Source organism: Pinus tabuliformis, chromosome J (genome assembly GCF_031772625.1).
Source record: "Pinus tabuliformis cultivar Carrire ecotype Pingquan chromosome J, CPIR1, whole genome shotgun sequence".
In the NCBI taxonomy this organism is placed as follows: Eukaryota; Viridiplantae; Streptophyta; class Pinopsida; order Pinales; family Pinaceae; genus Pinus; species Pinus tabuliformis.
The window spans coordinates 640,693,346-640,706,344 of NC_142295.1; positions in this window are offsets into that span (position 1 = coordinate 640,693,346).

A 12,999-nucleotide genomic window follows, 5' to 3' on the forward strand; every position below is an offset into this window, starting at 1 on the left:
CCTCCTCTTTTACTCTTTCCAGTAGTCCTAGCAGCAGTGGAGGACTGAATTTGAGGCCAATCCAATTGGCCTTCAAGCTTTGCATAGAGTGCTTATACAGTGGAACTCTCCTCATGGATTCCCTCATCCTATTTGGGGAGTGATACTCCCTGATCTGTAGGTTGTGTGGCAATGTGTTCCACCTTCTCATGCAAGCATGAATGCAGTCATCTCCAAACAATCTCTCCATGTCCTCGAAATGTGCAATAGCCTGGGCCTCCTTATCAACATATTTTGGGACACTTTGAGGATTAGCTGCAAGGTGTTGGTGGGAATAGATGAGAGCCATGGGGTCTGCTAGCTCTGCTCTAATCATCAGAGGTTCATTCAGCTCTTTTTCCATCATTTTCTTGATTTCTACTGCCCTTTTCTCTTCATGTCTCATCCAAAATGCCATGGCCATCAGCTGCAAGTCTCCTAACATAGCATTAGGATCCCATAGGTTCATATCAGTAAGGGCCATGTTGTGCAAGTAAAACTCTGCCAACTTCACTTTGTCATCAGCTGAACTGTGATCACATAGATTCATGAATTGGCCATAATCCTGAAAAGCTATTGTACCCCTCTGGGCTAGTGTCTTGATCTGAAATTGGAGCCACTGATCCTTGAGGTACACTACATATGATTTGGCTGGTTGCCTGCACTCGAATTCCTCCATAGCCCAGCTGGCCATGCAGGCTAATTGGGCTTCCCTTTCCTGTAGTTGCCTTCTTAAGATCAATACCTCATTTTTTTCTTGGGGTTCCCTTTCTTGTTACTGTATTATTAATGTCTCACTGTCTGCCTGGGGTTCCTTTTCTTGCTACTGTCTTTTTAATATTAACAGCTCATTTTCTGCCCAGGGTTCCCTTTCTTGCAGCTGCTTCTTCAACATTTCATTTTCTGCCTCCAATTGAGCTCTTCTGATGCTTTATGTATGCCTGACCATGCTCAATTATTTGACCATTTCCCTCAATTTGTTTTCCATGTGCCCAATGTCTTCCACCCCTCTTGATTTTGCAATCTGCATCCATGTATGGGTCCTTACTCTTTCCTTTTCTAGCTCAAAGAAAAGAGGGACTTCAAACTTTTGTGGGATGATTTTCCCTCCTTCTATAAGGTTGTAGTAAGAGCCTAAGTTAGGCTGAGGGTCAGGCTCTGGTATCTCTTTTGCCTGATCTTCCTCCTTGGTATTTTCTTCTGCTTTCTCTTCAAGATTTTTAGTCTCTTGAAGCTTTGTCAATGTCTCCCGTAGAGTGGTCTGCGCCTCTTGTAGGATTGTTTTAGAGTCCATAAGTTTGATCCTTTCTTTCCAAGTAGAAGCTCTAGGGTTGCCCCTTTCATAGGTAATGGGGGGTTTTGGCTAGAGATTCCTCCTCTTTTGCAGTAGGGACATCTTCAATGATGATGAGCTCCTTTGAAGGTGGCTGAGGCTTCCCCATCTTTATTCTGGTGCTCTTTCGAGCCTTGAAGTACATAGATGGTTCTCTCTTCCTTTTTCCTTTGGGCTTGGCTACAGTACTAAGTGCACTAAGAATAGCTGCTGCCTCTCTTGCTAGTGTCTCATGAGACACTTCTTCCTGCTTTGCTTCTTCTTCTTCATTTGCTGTTTCTCCTGTTTCTGCTAGTTTTGCTTCTGTTGTTTTTTATTTTGTTTGCTCCTCTGCTTGCTTACCTTCTGCTTTTCCTGTGGCAACCTTTTTCTGAATTGTCTCAGGCTTTTTTCTTTCACTTCTTGGCCTCTTCTTTTTCTCTGCTGTGGTTTTACCCTATTCTGCTTTAGGCTCATATTTGGTGGTGTCATGTTTCCCTTTTTCTATCTGGTTTCCTTCTTTTTCTATGTGGGGTTCCTCTTCTTCCATTTGAGTGTTCTTTTCTTCTTCATGGATTCCCTTCTCAGCTTCTCCTTTTTGTTCTTCCTCTTCACTTTCAGACGGACTAAGGTCATAGGTGAGAGTTTTTATATCATCCTCTTTAGTCATGTTTCTGAAAATCTCCCAGGCTATGGGGATTGTGAAAGTGTGCAGGGAATCCTCCACCAGCAATTTAATTAACCCATGGTGAGCCAATTGGTCTGGAACCCCTACCTTCAATTTGGTGCTAGATTCTATTAAGGATTGGAGGAGAAAATATGGAATACTGAGTTTTCTGGATGCAGGAAGGTCCATGCCATATCTGAGTTCATGTAATAGTCTGAAATGGTACCCATAAACTATGTTATATCTTCCTTCACAGGAGATGTATTTCATAATCTGATAACTGACCTCATCCCATGGGTAAGGTATACTTGTTCTCCTGATGCCATTCTTGTCCTCCATAGGATGTTCATTAGGCTTGAAAAAGGTCTTCTTGGCAACTTGACCCAGTGGTTTTTCTTCCTTGCTCCAGGGTAATCCTGTTGATGAACTCTGGGGTGATTACTATAGTTAGACCCTTGAAAGTGACAGTGGCATGGGTTTTTGAGTGAGGTTTGAAAGACAATATAAATTCCTCTGCAACTTCATCATCATACCCATGCAACTTTTCAAGGAAAGGCATCCAATTTGCTCTAGTGAAGAGGGCTACCACTTCTAGATGTTCATGTAGCTTAGTTGAATTCAGAGGCTCCTTCCTCATAAAACCCCCTCTCATGATGTTTCAGATTCTGCTGGAATATCTCAGTTGAAGAGGGAGGCAGCCAGTTTCAAATCCGAAAATAGAGGAACAACTGAGGTTTCCTTTCAAGAAATAGGGAGAGAGTTTTTGTGTTTTTGTGTTTTTTTTTAAAACAAATTTCAACTTTCCTTCCTTCCAAAATCCGTTCTCTAGACTCACATTACTTCTCTGTCTGTTTGAGGGAAAAAATATCTTAAAAAACAGAGAACATGCAGAACTGTGTTTTTTCCTTTTTCAAAATAAGCAGATACCCAATGCAAGTTCCTTCTTTACAGGCTTGATTTTCTAGAGTTGCATCATTTCTTTATATAGGAGAATACCACGGAGGAGAAGGAGAGAGTTTGTCACTGCAAAGAGCAAATAGAGAAACTGTATATATATATATATATATATATTTAAAAAATACAGGCAGACTCTGTTCTCACTTTCCTTCCCTTTTCAACTCAATACCTTGCTTGGAATCACACCACCTTTTGTATATATATGGAAATGCAGAGTGGGTTTTACTGAGCCTACCTTTTTCAGCTCGAATTTGTCATGAAATCCTGAGTTTTCCTCTACGGTGCTGCTCACTGGTCTTCCTATAGAAAGGCTCCTGTAGGACTGTGTTTTTTCTCTTGTAGAGCCCGATAAGCGGAAGGGTTCTGAAACTGACAGAGAGTGACTATTTCAAGGCTCTAGAGGTGGTAGGTAGGTTACTACAACCGAGAGCTCGTTGACACAAATGAGAACAAAGGTGGTGAAGGCAGTCGACTGCAGCGTACTTAAGCTTACAGGAGCATTCTGCAGTGACGAGATGAGGTTGCAGGAAGGGTATGTTACCCTCATTCAGACCGTACTTCAGTGTCATGATGAGACCTTTATGCCACCTACCGCAATTATTTCAATAATTCCTGTTAGATGCCGCCACTACTTGTTTTGAGATTTTTTCAAGTTGACTGAACACACGTGCTGATTTCACCCACTGAGCATTGTTTAAACTGGACGAGGGTGGCCAGTTAGCTGGCCACCGATCTCATTTAACCGCAACCATATACTGGCCATCGATCTCATTTAACCACATCCATCTCACTTGTCCATGCAGTTTTTAAATTATACTCATGCAACAAAGGAACAGGTTTAGTCACTTACCTGTTAGTCGAGAATTGCGTGCTACCGTGTTGTTGCATGCTCAGACTTTGGCGTTCTATCCATGGATTTCTACTGCTGGCGCTCGTGGCTTCTGAATTGGTGGCTCGACTACCTCGTACTGGTTATCTTCAATCAGGACCGAGCTCCTTATGTGTTTTATACATCTGTGGCTGCACTGACCTTGCCTCTAGAGCTCGATTTTTAATGGGATCGGCTGTTATAGGAATCCTGCAGGATTTCCTGTAGCTGCTTCTCCCTCTAAAACTTTTGGCTGAGGCTTGAGAAGGGACTGGAGAGGTAGCTGAGGAAGGTTCTGTCAGTCAAGGAAAAGCAGCTGGTATGCACTAGGTAAGAGTTAAGTTAAGGATGTTGCTTGTTTATTCTTCATTTTTCAAAAAACAAAAGAAACAGGATTTCTGTGTTTTCTGTGCAGGGAAGAAAGAAGCAAGTGGAAATGCAGTGGTGCAGGTATGGAATGGAGAGTTAGGAGGATGAATGGTGGTAGGGGGGTCCACAAGTCTTCTGGACAAGTTTCTAGCCCTTTGATCCTTTTCTTGATTTGATTTCGAGTTCTCTGTGATCTCTACAGGAGCCTCCTATAGAATGCACAAAGCCTCCTATAGGATGCATTGTTTTCCATAACAAGTGAGACCAGGGATTGGGAAAAGACAATAGCGATGGAGAAATGGTATATCAGAGGTGTATTCGGCTCGACCATGTCCCTTTTTCTTCTGTGGCCCTCCTGCAATCTGCAATGCATTCAAAAGAAGTTAATTTTTCTGTTCCTGTTTTTTTTTCTTTTTTTTTTTTTTTTTTTAGAGATAGTTAGGGCGCCTCCAAGAGGTTTTCACCCTCACTGCCTACCCTGGGCACCTCCAAGGGGATGTTTTCACCCAAGGATATTTTATTCTCCTCATGTTTTTTTTTTTTTTTTTTTAAGGGTGTGGGTGGAGTGGAGGCAGAGACTTGCTCCACTACCAACACTATTTTACTCAGATTCTCAATGAATTCTTTCTTGGAGAGGGGCTTCCTATAGATTTTCAACCTATGCCCATTGACAAGCATGGGGATAGATTCTTCATCGATGGTCCTGATCAGAACTGAACCATTGTCATTACACCTTTCTACAGTGTACGGTCTCAGCCATCTTGTCCTCAGTTTGCCCTTGAAATCTTTACACCTTGAATTATATAGTAGCGCCCAATCTCCTTCCTGGAATTGTTTCTCTTTGAGGTGTCTATCATGCCATATTTTCCTTTGAAGCTAGACTAGCTCTGAGTGGAGAAGGGCCTGCAATCTTTGTTCATCCAATTCATTTAGCTGGATTAACCTTTCCTTTTGGGCATGGCTGAGATCTAGATCCAGCTGAGCTGCCATCCTTAGTGTGTTATATTCAAATTCTATTGACAGCAAAGCCTTCTTCCCATAAACCAACTCATAGGGTGTGAACCCTATGGTGGTCTTCTAGGTGGTGTTATAGGCCCAAGTGGCCTCAACCAATCGATCTGCCCAGTCTTTTCTGTTGTTGCTCACTACCTTTGTCAAAATCCCTTCCAAATCTGTGTTAGTGACTTCCACCTGTCCTTTTGCTTGCGGATGGTAAGGGGTGGAAGTTCTGTGCTTAATTTTGTGATGTGTGAGCATGTCTTCAATCAGATTGGAGGTAAACTGACTCCCTTGATCTGTGACTAATTCTCTTGGATATCCAAACTTATAGAATATATTCTCTCTTAAAAACTCAGCTACTTTTTCTTCTGTTGCGGCCTTAATCACCTTTGTTTCTGCCCATTTTGTTAGATAATTAGTGCACACGATGATGTAATATTTCTACTTTGAAGGAGAGTTGACAGGACCCACAAAGTCCATGCCCCACTTCTCAAATGGCTCGAAAGTCACTTGAGGTTGCAGGGGCATCTCATCCCTTGGAGTAGGTTTCCCCATCCTTTGACACCAGTCACATTGGCTGATATATTGCCTTACATCTTGATGAAGAGTGGGCCAATAGTAACCTTCTTGCAGAATTTTGAAGGCAGTCCTTTTTGCTGCAAAATTTCCCCCACAGGGCCCATCATGACAAGTCAGGAGAATGTCAAAAACTTCCTCCTCCCTAAAACATCTTCTCAAAACCTAATTTGGGCCAAGCTTGAAGAGATTTCCCCTAATCCAAGTGAAAGGGGCACTTTTCCTCACGATCTTGCTCTTCTCTTTTGAGGACAGGTGTGGCGGGAACTATGCGGAAACCAAGAAATTTGCTATATCAGCAAACCATGGAGAGATTACTGAGATAGAAAATAGGTGTTCATCTAGAATTTGATCATCCACCATTCCTTCTTCACTTGCAGGCATATCTATTCTAGACAAAAAATCAGCAACAACATTTTCCTTACCCGACTTATCAACAATGGTTAAATCAAATTGCTACAATAAAAGCAACCATATAATAATGTGAGCATTTACATCTGGTTTGTTCATTAAATACCTAATTGTAGCATGATCAATGCATACAAATTTTTGATAGTCGGTGATGTAGTGTCTGGATTTATTTAGGGAATGGACTACAGCTAGGAGCTCCTTTTCGGCTACAGTGTAGTTTAATTATGCCTTTGACAAGTTTTTACTTACAAAATATATGGCATAAGGCAGCTTCTCATCAACTTACCCTAAGGATGCTCCTATCCCTTTGTTCGAGGCATCTGTATGAATGTGGAAAGGTAGGGCCTAGTTTGGATCTCTCAAAATTGGGGCAGTCACCAGTTTACTTTTCAAGGTATCCAGAGCTTCTTGACAGTTGTCAGTCCATATGAACTCAACATCTTTCCCCAAAAGACCAAACAATGGAGAGGCTAGCTTACTGAAATCCTTAATGAATCTTCTATAATGCCCTGCCAAACCTAGGAAACTTCGAACATCTCTTACCTTTTGAGGAGGTGGGACCCTCTGGATGATGGAAATTTTGTTGGGCTCCACTTGTAATCTTTGCTGAGAGGTTGCATGACCTAATGCAGTCCCTTCAATCATCAGGAATTCACATTTTTCAGGACTGGGGGACAAGTTCATTTCAATACACTTGTCCAAAACTTTTCCCAGGTTAGAAAAAGCTTCCTTGAAGTTAGAACCATAAGGGCTAAAGTCATCCATATAGATTTCCACTACATCTTGAACCAGTTCAGCAAATATACTCAATACTGCTCTTTGGAAAGTGGTGGAAGCATTGCACAATCCAAAAGGAAGGACCCGATATGTAAAGGTACCCCAAGGACAAGTGAAAGTGGTATTATCTCGGTCTTCCAGGCTGATTTAGATCTGGTTGTACCCGCTAAACCCATCTAGGAAGGAGAAAAACTTCTTCCTTGCCAGGCCATCTAACACTTGATCTATGAAAGGCATAGGAAAATGGTCCTTCTTGGTGGCCTTATTTAGTTCCCGATAATCAACACAGATTCTCCACTTCCCATTTTTCTTTGGCACTAGCACCAAAGGAGAGACCCATTCACTGTCAGAGATGGGGTAGATGAATCCTGCATCTAGTAACTTTTGCAGTTATTTTTTGACAATGTCCTTAAGTGATGGATTCATCCTCCTTTGAGGCTGCTTGACTAGTTTGCAATCTTCCTTAATGTAAATGTGATGAGTACAGACTGAAGGGTGCACCCCCTTCATCTCCTTATAGCTGCAAACAAAAACATCCAAGTGGTTTCTTAATAAGCTACACTGTTCTTTCTCCTGAGAGGTGGATAGGGATGAGTTGATTTTCAAGGTTCTTTCTGGGCCGAATTCCATATTATTAACTCAGAGAGAGGTCGGGTCAGCCACACAGAGATCAATTAAAGGATTGGATTGGGTTTATTCCACCAGCTCTTCTAATGGCAACACATTGGGGGGTGGATTCTTAATCAATTTTTCAATAAAATCATCCTCAGTTTGTGGTTTCACCCCCATGGTAGCTTCCACTGAACACAGTGGTGCAGAATAGACTTCATCCTCATCTTCCTCCTCCAACCACAGAGGTAAATCATGTTCTAACAAAGGTTGGCATGAGGATATAGGACTAGCTGCTTGGACATATGCCCATTCTTGATTGTCGTGTTCCCAGCTCAAAAACTAATGTAGGCATCTATAGAAGCCAACCAGGGTCTTCCTAGGATGAGAGGATACCCAGTGAGCTTTGCCTTTGGTTGGAGAACCAGGAAATCAACAAGGTACTCCCAAGAATCTATGAAGACCATTACATATTCCACAATCCCTTCAGGGGTCACGGTGGAGCAGTCTGCTAACTGTAGTACTGTTGTGGTCTTTCTCAGGGAGCCCTGAAGGTTGAGCTTGAGCATAGTGTTATTGGTCATCACATTAATGGCAGCCCCTAGATCAATCAATGTATGGGGGATTATGGTTCCATTGATGTGGACATCGACTGCAGGGCTTCCAAGGTCTAGATATTTCAGATAGATTACCTACCCCAACATCAAGTTGGACAGTTGTCCTATGACATTGATAGTTGGGACATCTCTACTACGTGTGCCTGGATGCCTGAAGCACTTCTCATTGATCATCTTGTTGTATATAGGCACATCCTTTATGGCTTGGAGAAGTGGTATCTTTACACATAGTTGTTTCAATTCTCCCAGAAGTTCAGTTTCTTCTGGGGTAGGTTGTGTTGTTCTAGATAATCTCTCAGGAAAGGGTGGAATGGATTTTGGTTCACTTTCCTCTTTTACTTCCTCATCCTCCTTAGGGGGAGGCTAATTATCTGGGAGAACCTTCCTAGATCATAGGTTAATCTCCTAAATCTCCACATCATAGGTCGGGCATGATGGTTCCCCACTATATACCTACCGGGACTGTCTATTATTCAGGTTCGGGTTTAGTTGAGCAGGTATTTGGGGTTGCCTTGGTGGAGTAGGAGGCAATGGTTGTGGTTGAGCACGTGGTGGAGGCAAAAGAGCAGGAGGAGAGTTGTACTGGGGCCTCCACCCTTGATGAGGTGCATTCCACTGAGGCTGTAGTTGAGCACAAGAGTGAAATGAATGAGCAGCTAGTTGAGCATGGTATTGAGATGGATATGACCAAGGAGGGGGTGTGGACCAGGAAGGATGAGCAGGGGGGCCCCAAGAAAGCATGAAAGTGGATTGATTGTGGTTGTAATATGTCTGGGATGTCCCTTGAATTCCCTGCTGGTAAGGTCTGGGTCCATGTGGCCTCCTTTGGTTCATGAAATAGAGTGGTTCCGTGGCTCCTTCGGCCCCCTGGTATGCAGCTTTAAGTCCGGGCAAGGAAGGGCACTAATTCGTAGAATGGTCTTCTTCACAAACTGAACACACTTCTATAGAGTTCAATGGAAATTCATTCTTAGGATACCTTCTAGTGCACCTTGGACAAAAAATGGCCAAGGCCCTTTCTACTTCTTATTGTTTCCTTTTGATATGCAAGATATCAATTTGAATGGCAAGAGTCTACATCATCTCACTCTTGAAATCTTCCAGTAACTTTCCAAATTCACATCTAAGGGATGAACTGGATGAGGATGAACTGGCTAGGGGTTGACTTTCCCTACCTCTCTTTTTGGTTTCCCTAGAATGGTTTCTAAACACAGTCTTTATGTCTTCATAAGGTAGTTAGTAGATGTCCCCCCCAGCCAACAAATGGACGGTATCTAGAAGGTATTTTGGGACTCATCTAAGCAGGACCAACTTCATAGATTCGAGGTCAAGTGTGCACCTGGCCCTTTTATAACTAAGTTGAAACCTCTCTTCATAATCTTCCAAGGATTCATCTCTTCCCATGGTCATTCATAGGATTTCTTCCTTGGTATCCTTTAACCTACAGTAGTCCCGGTATTTGTTATTAAAGGCTTGCTGCATCTGAGCCCAAGTTGTGATGATGTTGCCAGGTAACCCCATGAACCAGCGCAATGCTGCATCCTTGAGGGTAGAAGGAAATAGTTTCAACTTCTGCTCATCTTTTGCATAGTCATAGGTCCGCCAGATAACAACAAATTCAAACAAAAAGGTATCAGGATCTTTGGTAGTCAACCCATGGAAGTGGGGTAAGGCTGAAGGACTAATGTTCTTCATTTTAGTGTCCCCATTGGTCTCTCGGATGGGAAAGGTACCCTCTACTATTTCCCCATTCCCTCTAACGTTTCTGTTTTCAGCCATGGTCTCAGGAGGGATGGTTTCTTCCTCTTCTTCTGCTATAGGATCTTCGTATATCTTTGGTTGTTCACCTATAGGTTCTTCTGGATCACTGCCACCGAAGAAGAGAGAAGGGTGACTTTGTGATGTGGTGGGGGTGTTGGGTAGGAATTTCCTTGAATTATCTCTATTCCTACGAGGCATGAAAGGAAATCTCTTTTTGGGTGATTTTTGTTTTTTTTTCTTGTACCTGCAAAACTGAAATTGATTGAACAAACAAATTGCAACTAACTGAAATGAACTTGCTGAAATGAAATTGCAGAATTGAAATGAAAGCAAGGAAATGACTAATCTACTTTTGTTGGAATGGAAATTGCAGAATTGAAATGAAAGCAGGGAAATGACTAATCTACTTTTGCTGAAATGGAAATTGCAGAATTGAAATGAAAGCAGGGAAATGACTAATCTACTTTTGCTGAAATGGAAATTGTAGAAATTGAAAAGGAAATGCGGAAACTGAAAGGAACAAATACTCTACTTTTGCTGAAATAAACTACTTAGCAGAATGTTGCAGTAGAAAATAAAAGAAAAGCAGTAATCACAAGGTACTCTGACGGTTCCCTGGAAATGGCGCCAAAAAGTGGTGAGCACCAATATTGCAGCAATAATTCTGCAACTCCTGGGGCTTCCTACTTTACTTTTATCAACCCTGTAGTTCGTAACAAACTTGGAAGCGACGACGTTGTATGCACAAGTACTAGCTCTTATCGCAGGTTGTCACTTGGTTAGCTAGCGCAAGATCACTAGGAGCTTAAGCCAACTTCTATGAATTTTCATAAGAAGCTTTTAAGTGTGATGAAAGAAATATAACTCTACGGAGGCTATTCTATTTGCAGAAAGAGAAGGAAGACTGAAATGTAACGCAAACGCTAGCAAACCCTAATTTACCCAAATAACCCTACTTTTGTAGAAAAAGAGATGGAAACTGATGAAATGAGTGCCATTGACTACTGAAAAGATAAGTCACATCTACTTAAGCTATTCCTAGAAGAAAATAAGAAAAGAACATCTTTTTGTATTTTTTGAGTGTTTTTATGTGAAATTATTATGCTTCCAATTTATCGGATTGTGGTTGTGCAGAGGTTTGGTGGCGAAGGAAGATGGACTTGGTTTTTTAGAGGTGGAGCAAGGTGTGGAGAGGTCCTAAGAAGCCCCTAGTACCCTTTTGAAGACTTCCATTTCGAAAAACCACTTACAGGGAATTCTACAGGAGGCTACAGGGGATCTACAGAAGGATCTATAGGAGGGTCTACAGGAGGAGGTCGAGAGCTATTTTTGGAGGTTTTGAAGGTGGAAAAATGATGGAAAAGGGTAACTGAAGGCTAGATGAAGGTGTTTAGGTGTCTGGAGCTTGTCAAGGAAGATCAAGAGGGAACATGATGGTTGGATTTGTTCAAATGGCAAGAGGGAAGCTTATGGAGAAAAATGCAGAAATTAGGGCAGATTGGTGAAATGTTGCAAATGACTTGGGAAATCTATGAGAAGTGAGCTGATGCTAGTTTCTTTATGGATGTATGGTGAGCTGAGGTGTCCTGCAAGAGATATGCATATCTACTTACAAAAACTGATCAAAGAAAGGACTAACTATACCATGAAAATATAAATTTCTCTAGCTTGACCTAATTTCTGACCTACAAATAGAAAATGCTAAATAGTAACCTTTGAATAAAACAACATGCAGAGAGATCTATTGTAAAAGAACATGAAATGATCTAGGAAATTGAATCTGAAACAATACATTAATCTTTCCAAATCAAGTCATCACACTAGAAATTGCATGGGAGAGCAAAACTGTGTTTTTGGTGGCAGCAGTAGTGCCTTGACCTTGAATCATAGTCCCAAAAAACGAGAAAGGAGATCAGGGCCTGCTGTTAGCCTTTTTGAATCTTAGTCTTTCATTGCGTTAACCTAATTGAGCAACTAAAACCAAAACAACTATGCAAACCATCAAAAGCAACCTAATATAAACAAAGTAAAATGAATCTATGTAACAGAAATTAACTCATGAACTGAAGCAAAAACATATAAGTAAAAAGAAAGAGGTGTTGGGTAGCTTGGGTTGGGCCCTAACCCAAGAGCTTCAGCCCTCTGAAAGAGATCAGTTTTGGCTCAAAAACTGTTTCATCTCCATTATCAAAAATAAAAGTCACATTACATAAATTGTTCTAAAAAAGGAAGCTCAAAAATAAGTTGAACAAGTGCTGCACAAAAGTGCGAAAGTTCTACTAATGACTGGCTAACCTACTAAGGCTCTAATACCCCCTACTTATACAAATGGAGTCCTCCAACAGTCCTCCTAAAATCAAGGAGCTCGGCTTCCCAGAACTGGAGATAAACAACAATCCTTCTTTTCTTGCTTGGCTGCCTCTTGGATGCATCAATGTGGACCTTTGTGCTCTGATTTGATGATGGAGGATTTGAGGAAAGGGGTCATAAATTAGGGAGACACCCCCATACAATTCCTCTCCCTATTTTCCTCAAGTATTTGCTGCCATTTGCTCATAAATCCCTTGACTTTGTCCAAAATTGACCAAAAAATCTGCATAAAGCACACATTAGACTACATGGCAAAATGAATAACCCAATTCACTCTATTAGCATATATATATTCAAAAACATGCAACAAAATAATGAGAATGGTGGATTAAGTTGAATTAAGAGGTAAAATGAGCCCATATAATTACCCATTTTTGGGGCTCATCACTCCACGAGGTTTTTCTTCGCTGTAGACATTACCGTATTCGTCTCAATCCACATAAGTGTGTCTTTTGCTTCGAATCTGGTAGAATTATCGGGTTTGTCATCTCTAAAGAGGTTATTTGTCTCAACCCCGTCAAAGTTGAGGTGATCTTGAATCTCCCCCCTCTTGCTTCTTTGCATCAGTTGCAGAGTCTACGGGGAAAATCCAATTTCCTACGTCTTTTTATCCCTAACTATGCCGAGATTGCTAAAGTTTATAAGCGTCTCCTTAAGCGTGACACTCCCTTTGTTTGGGAAGACACTG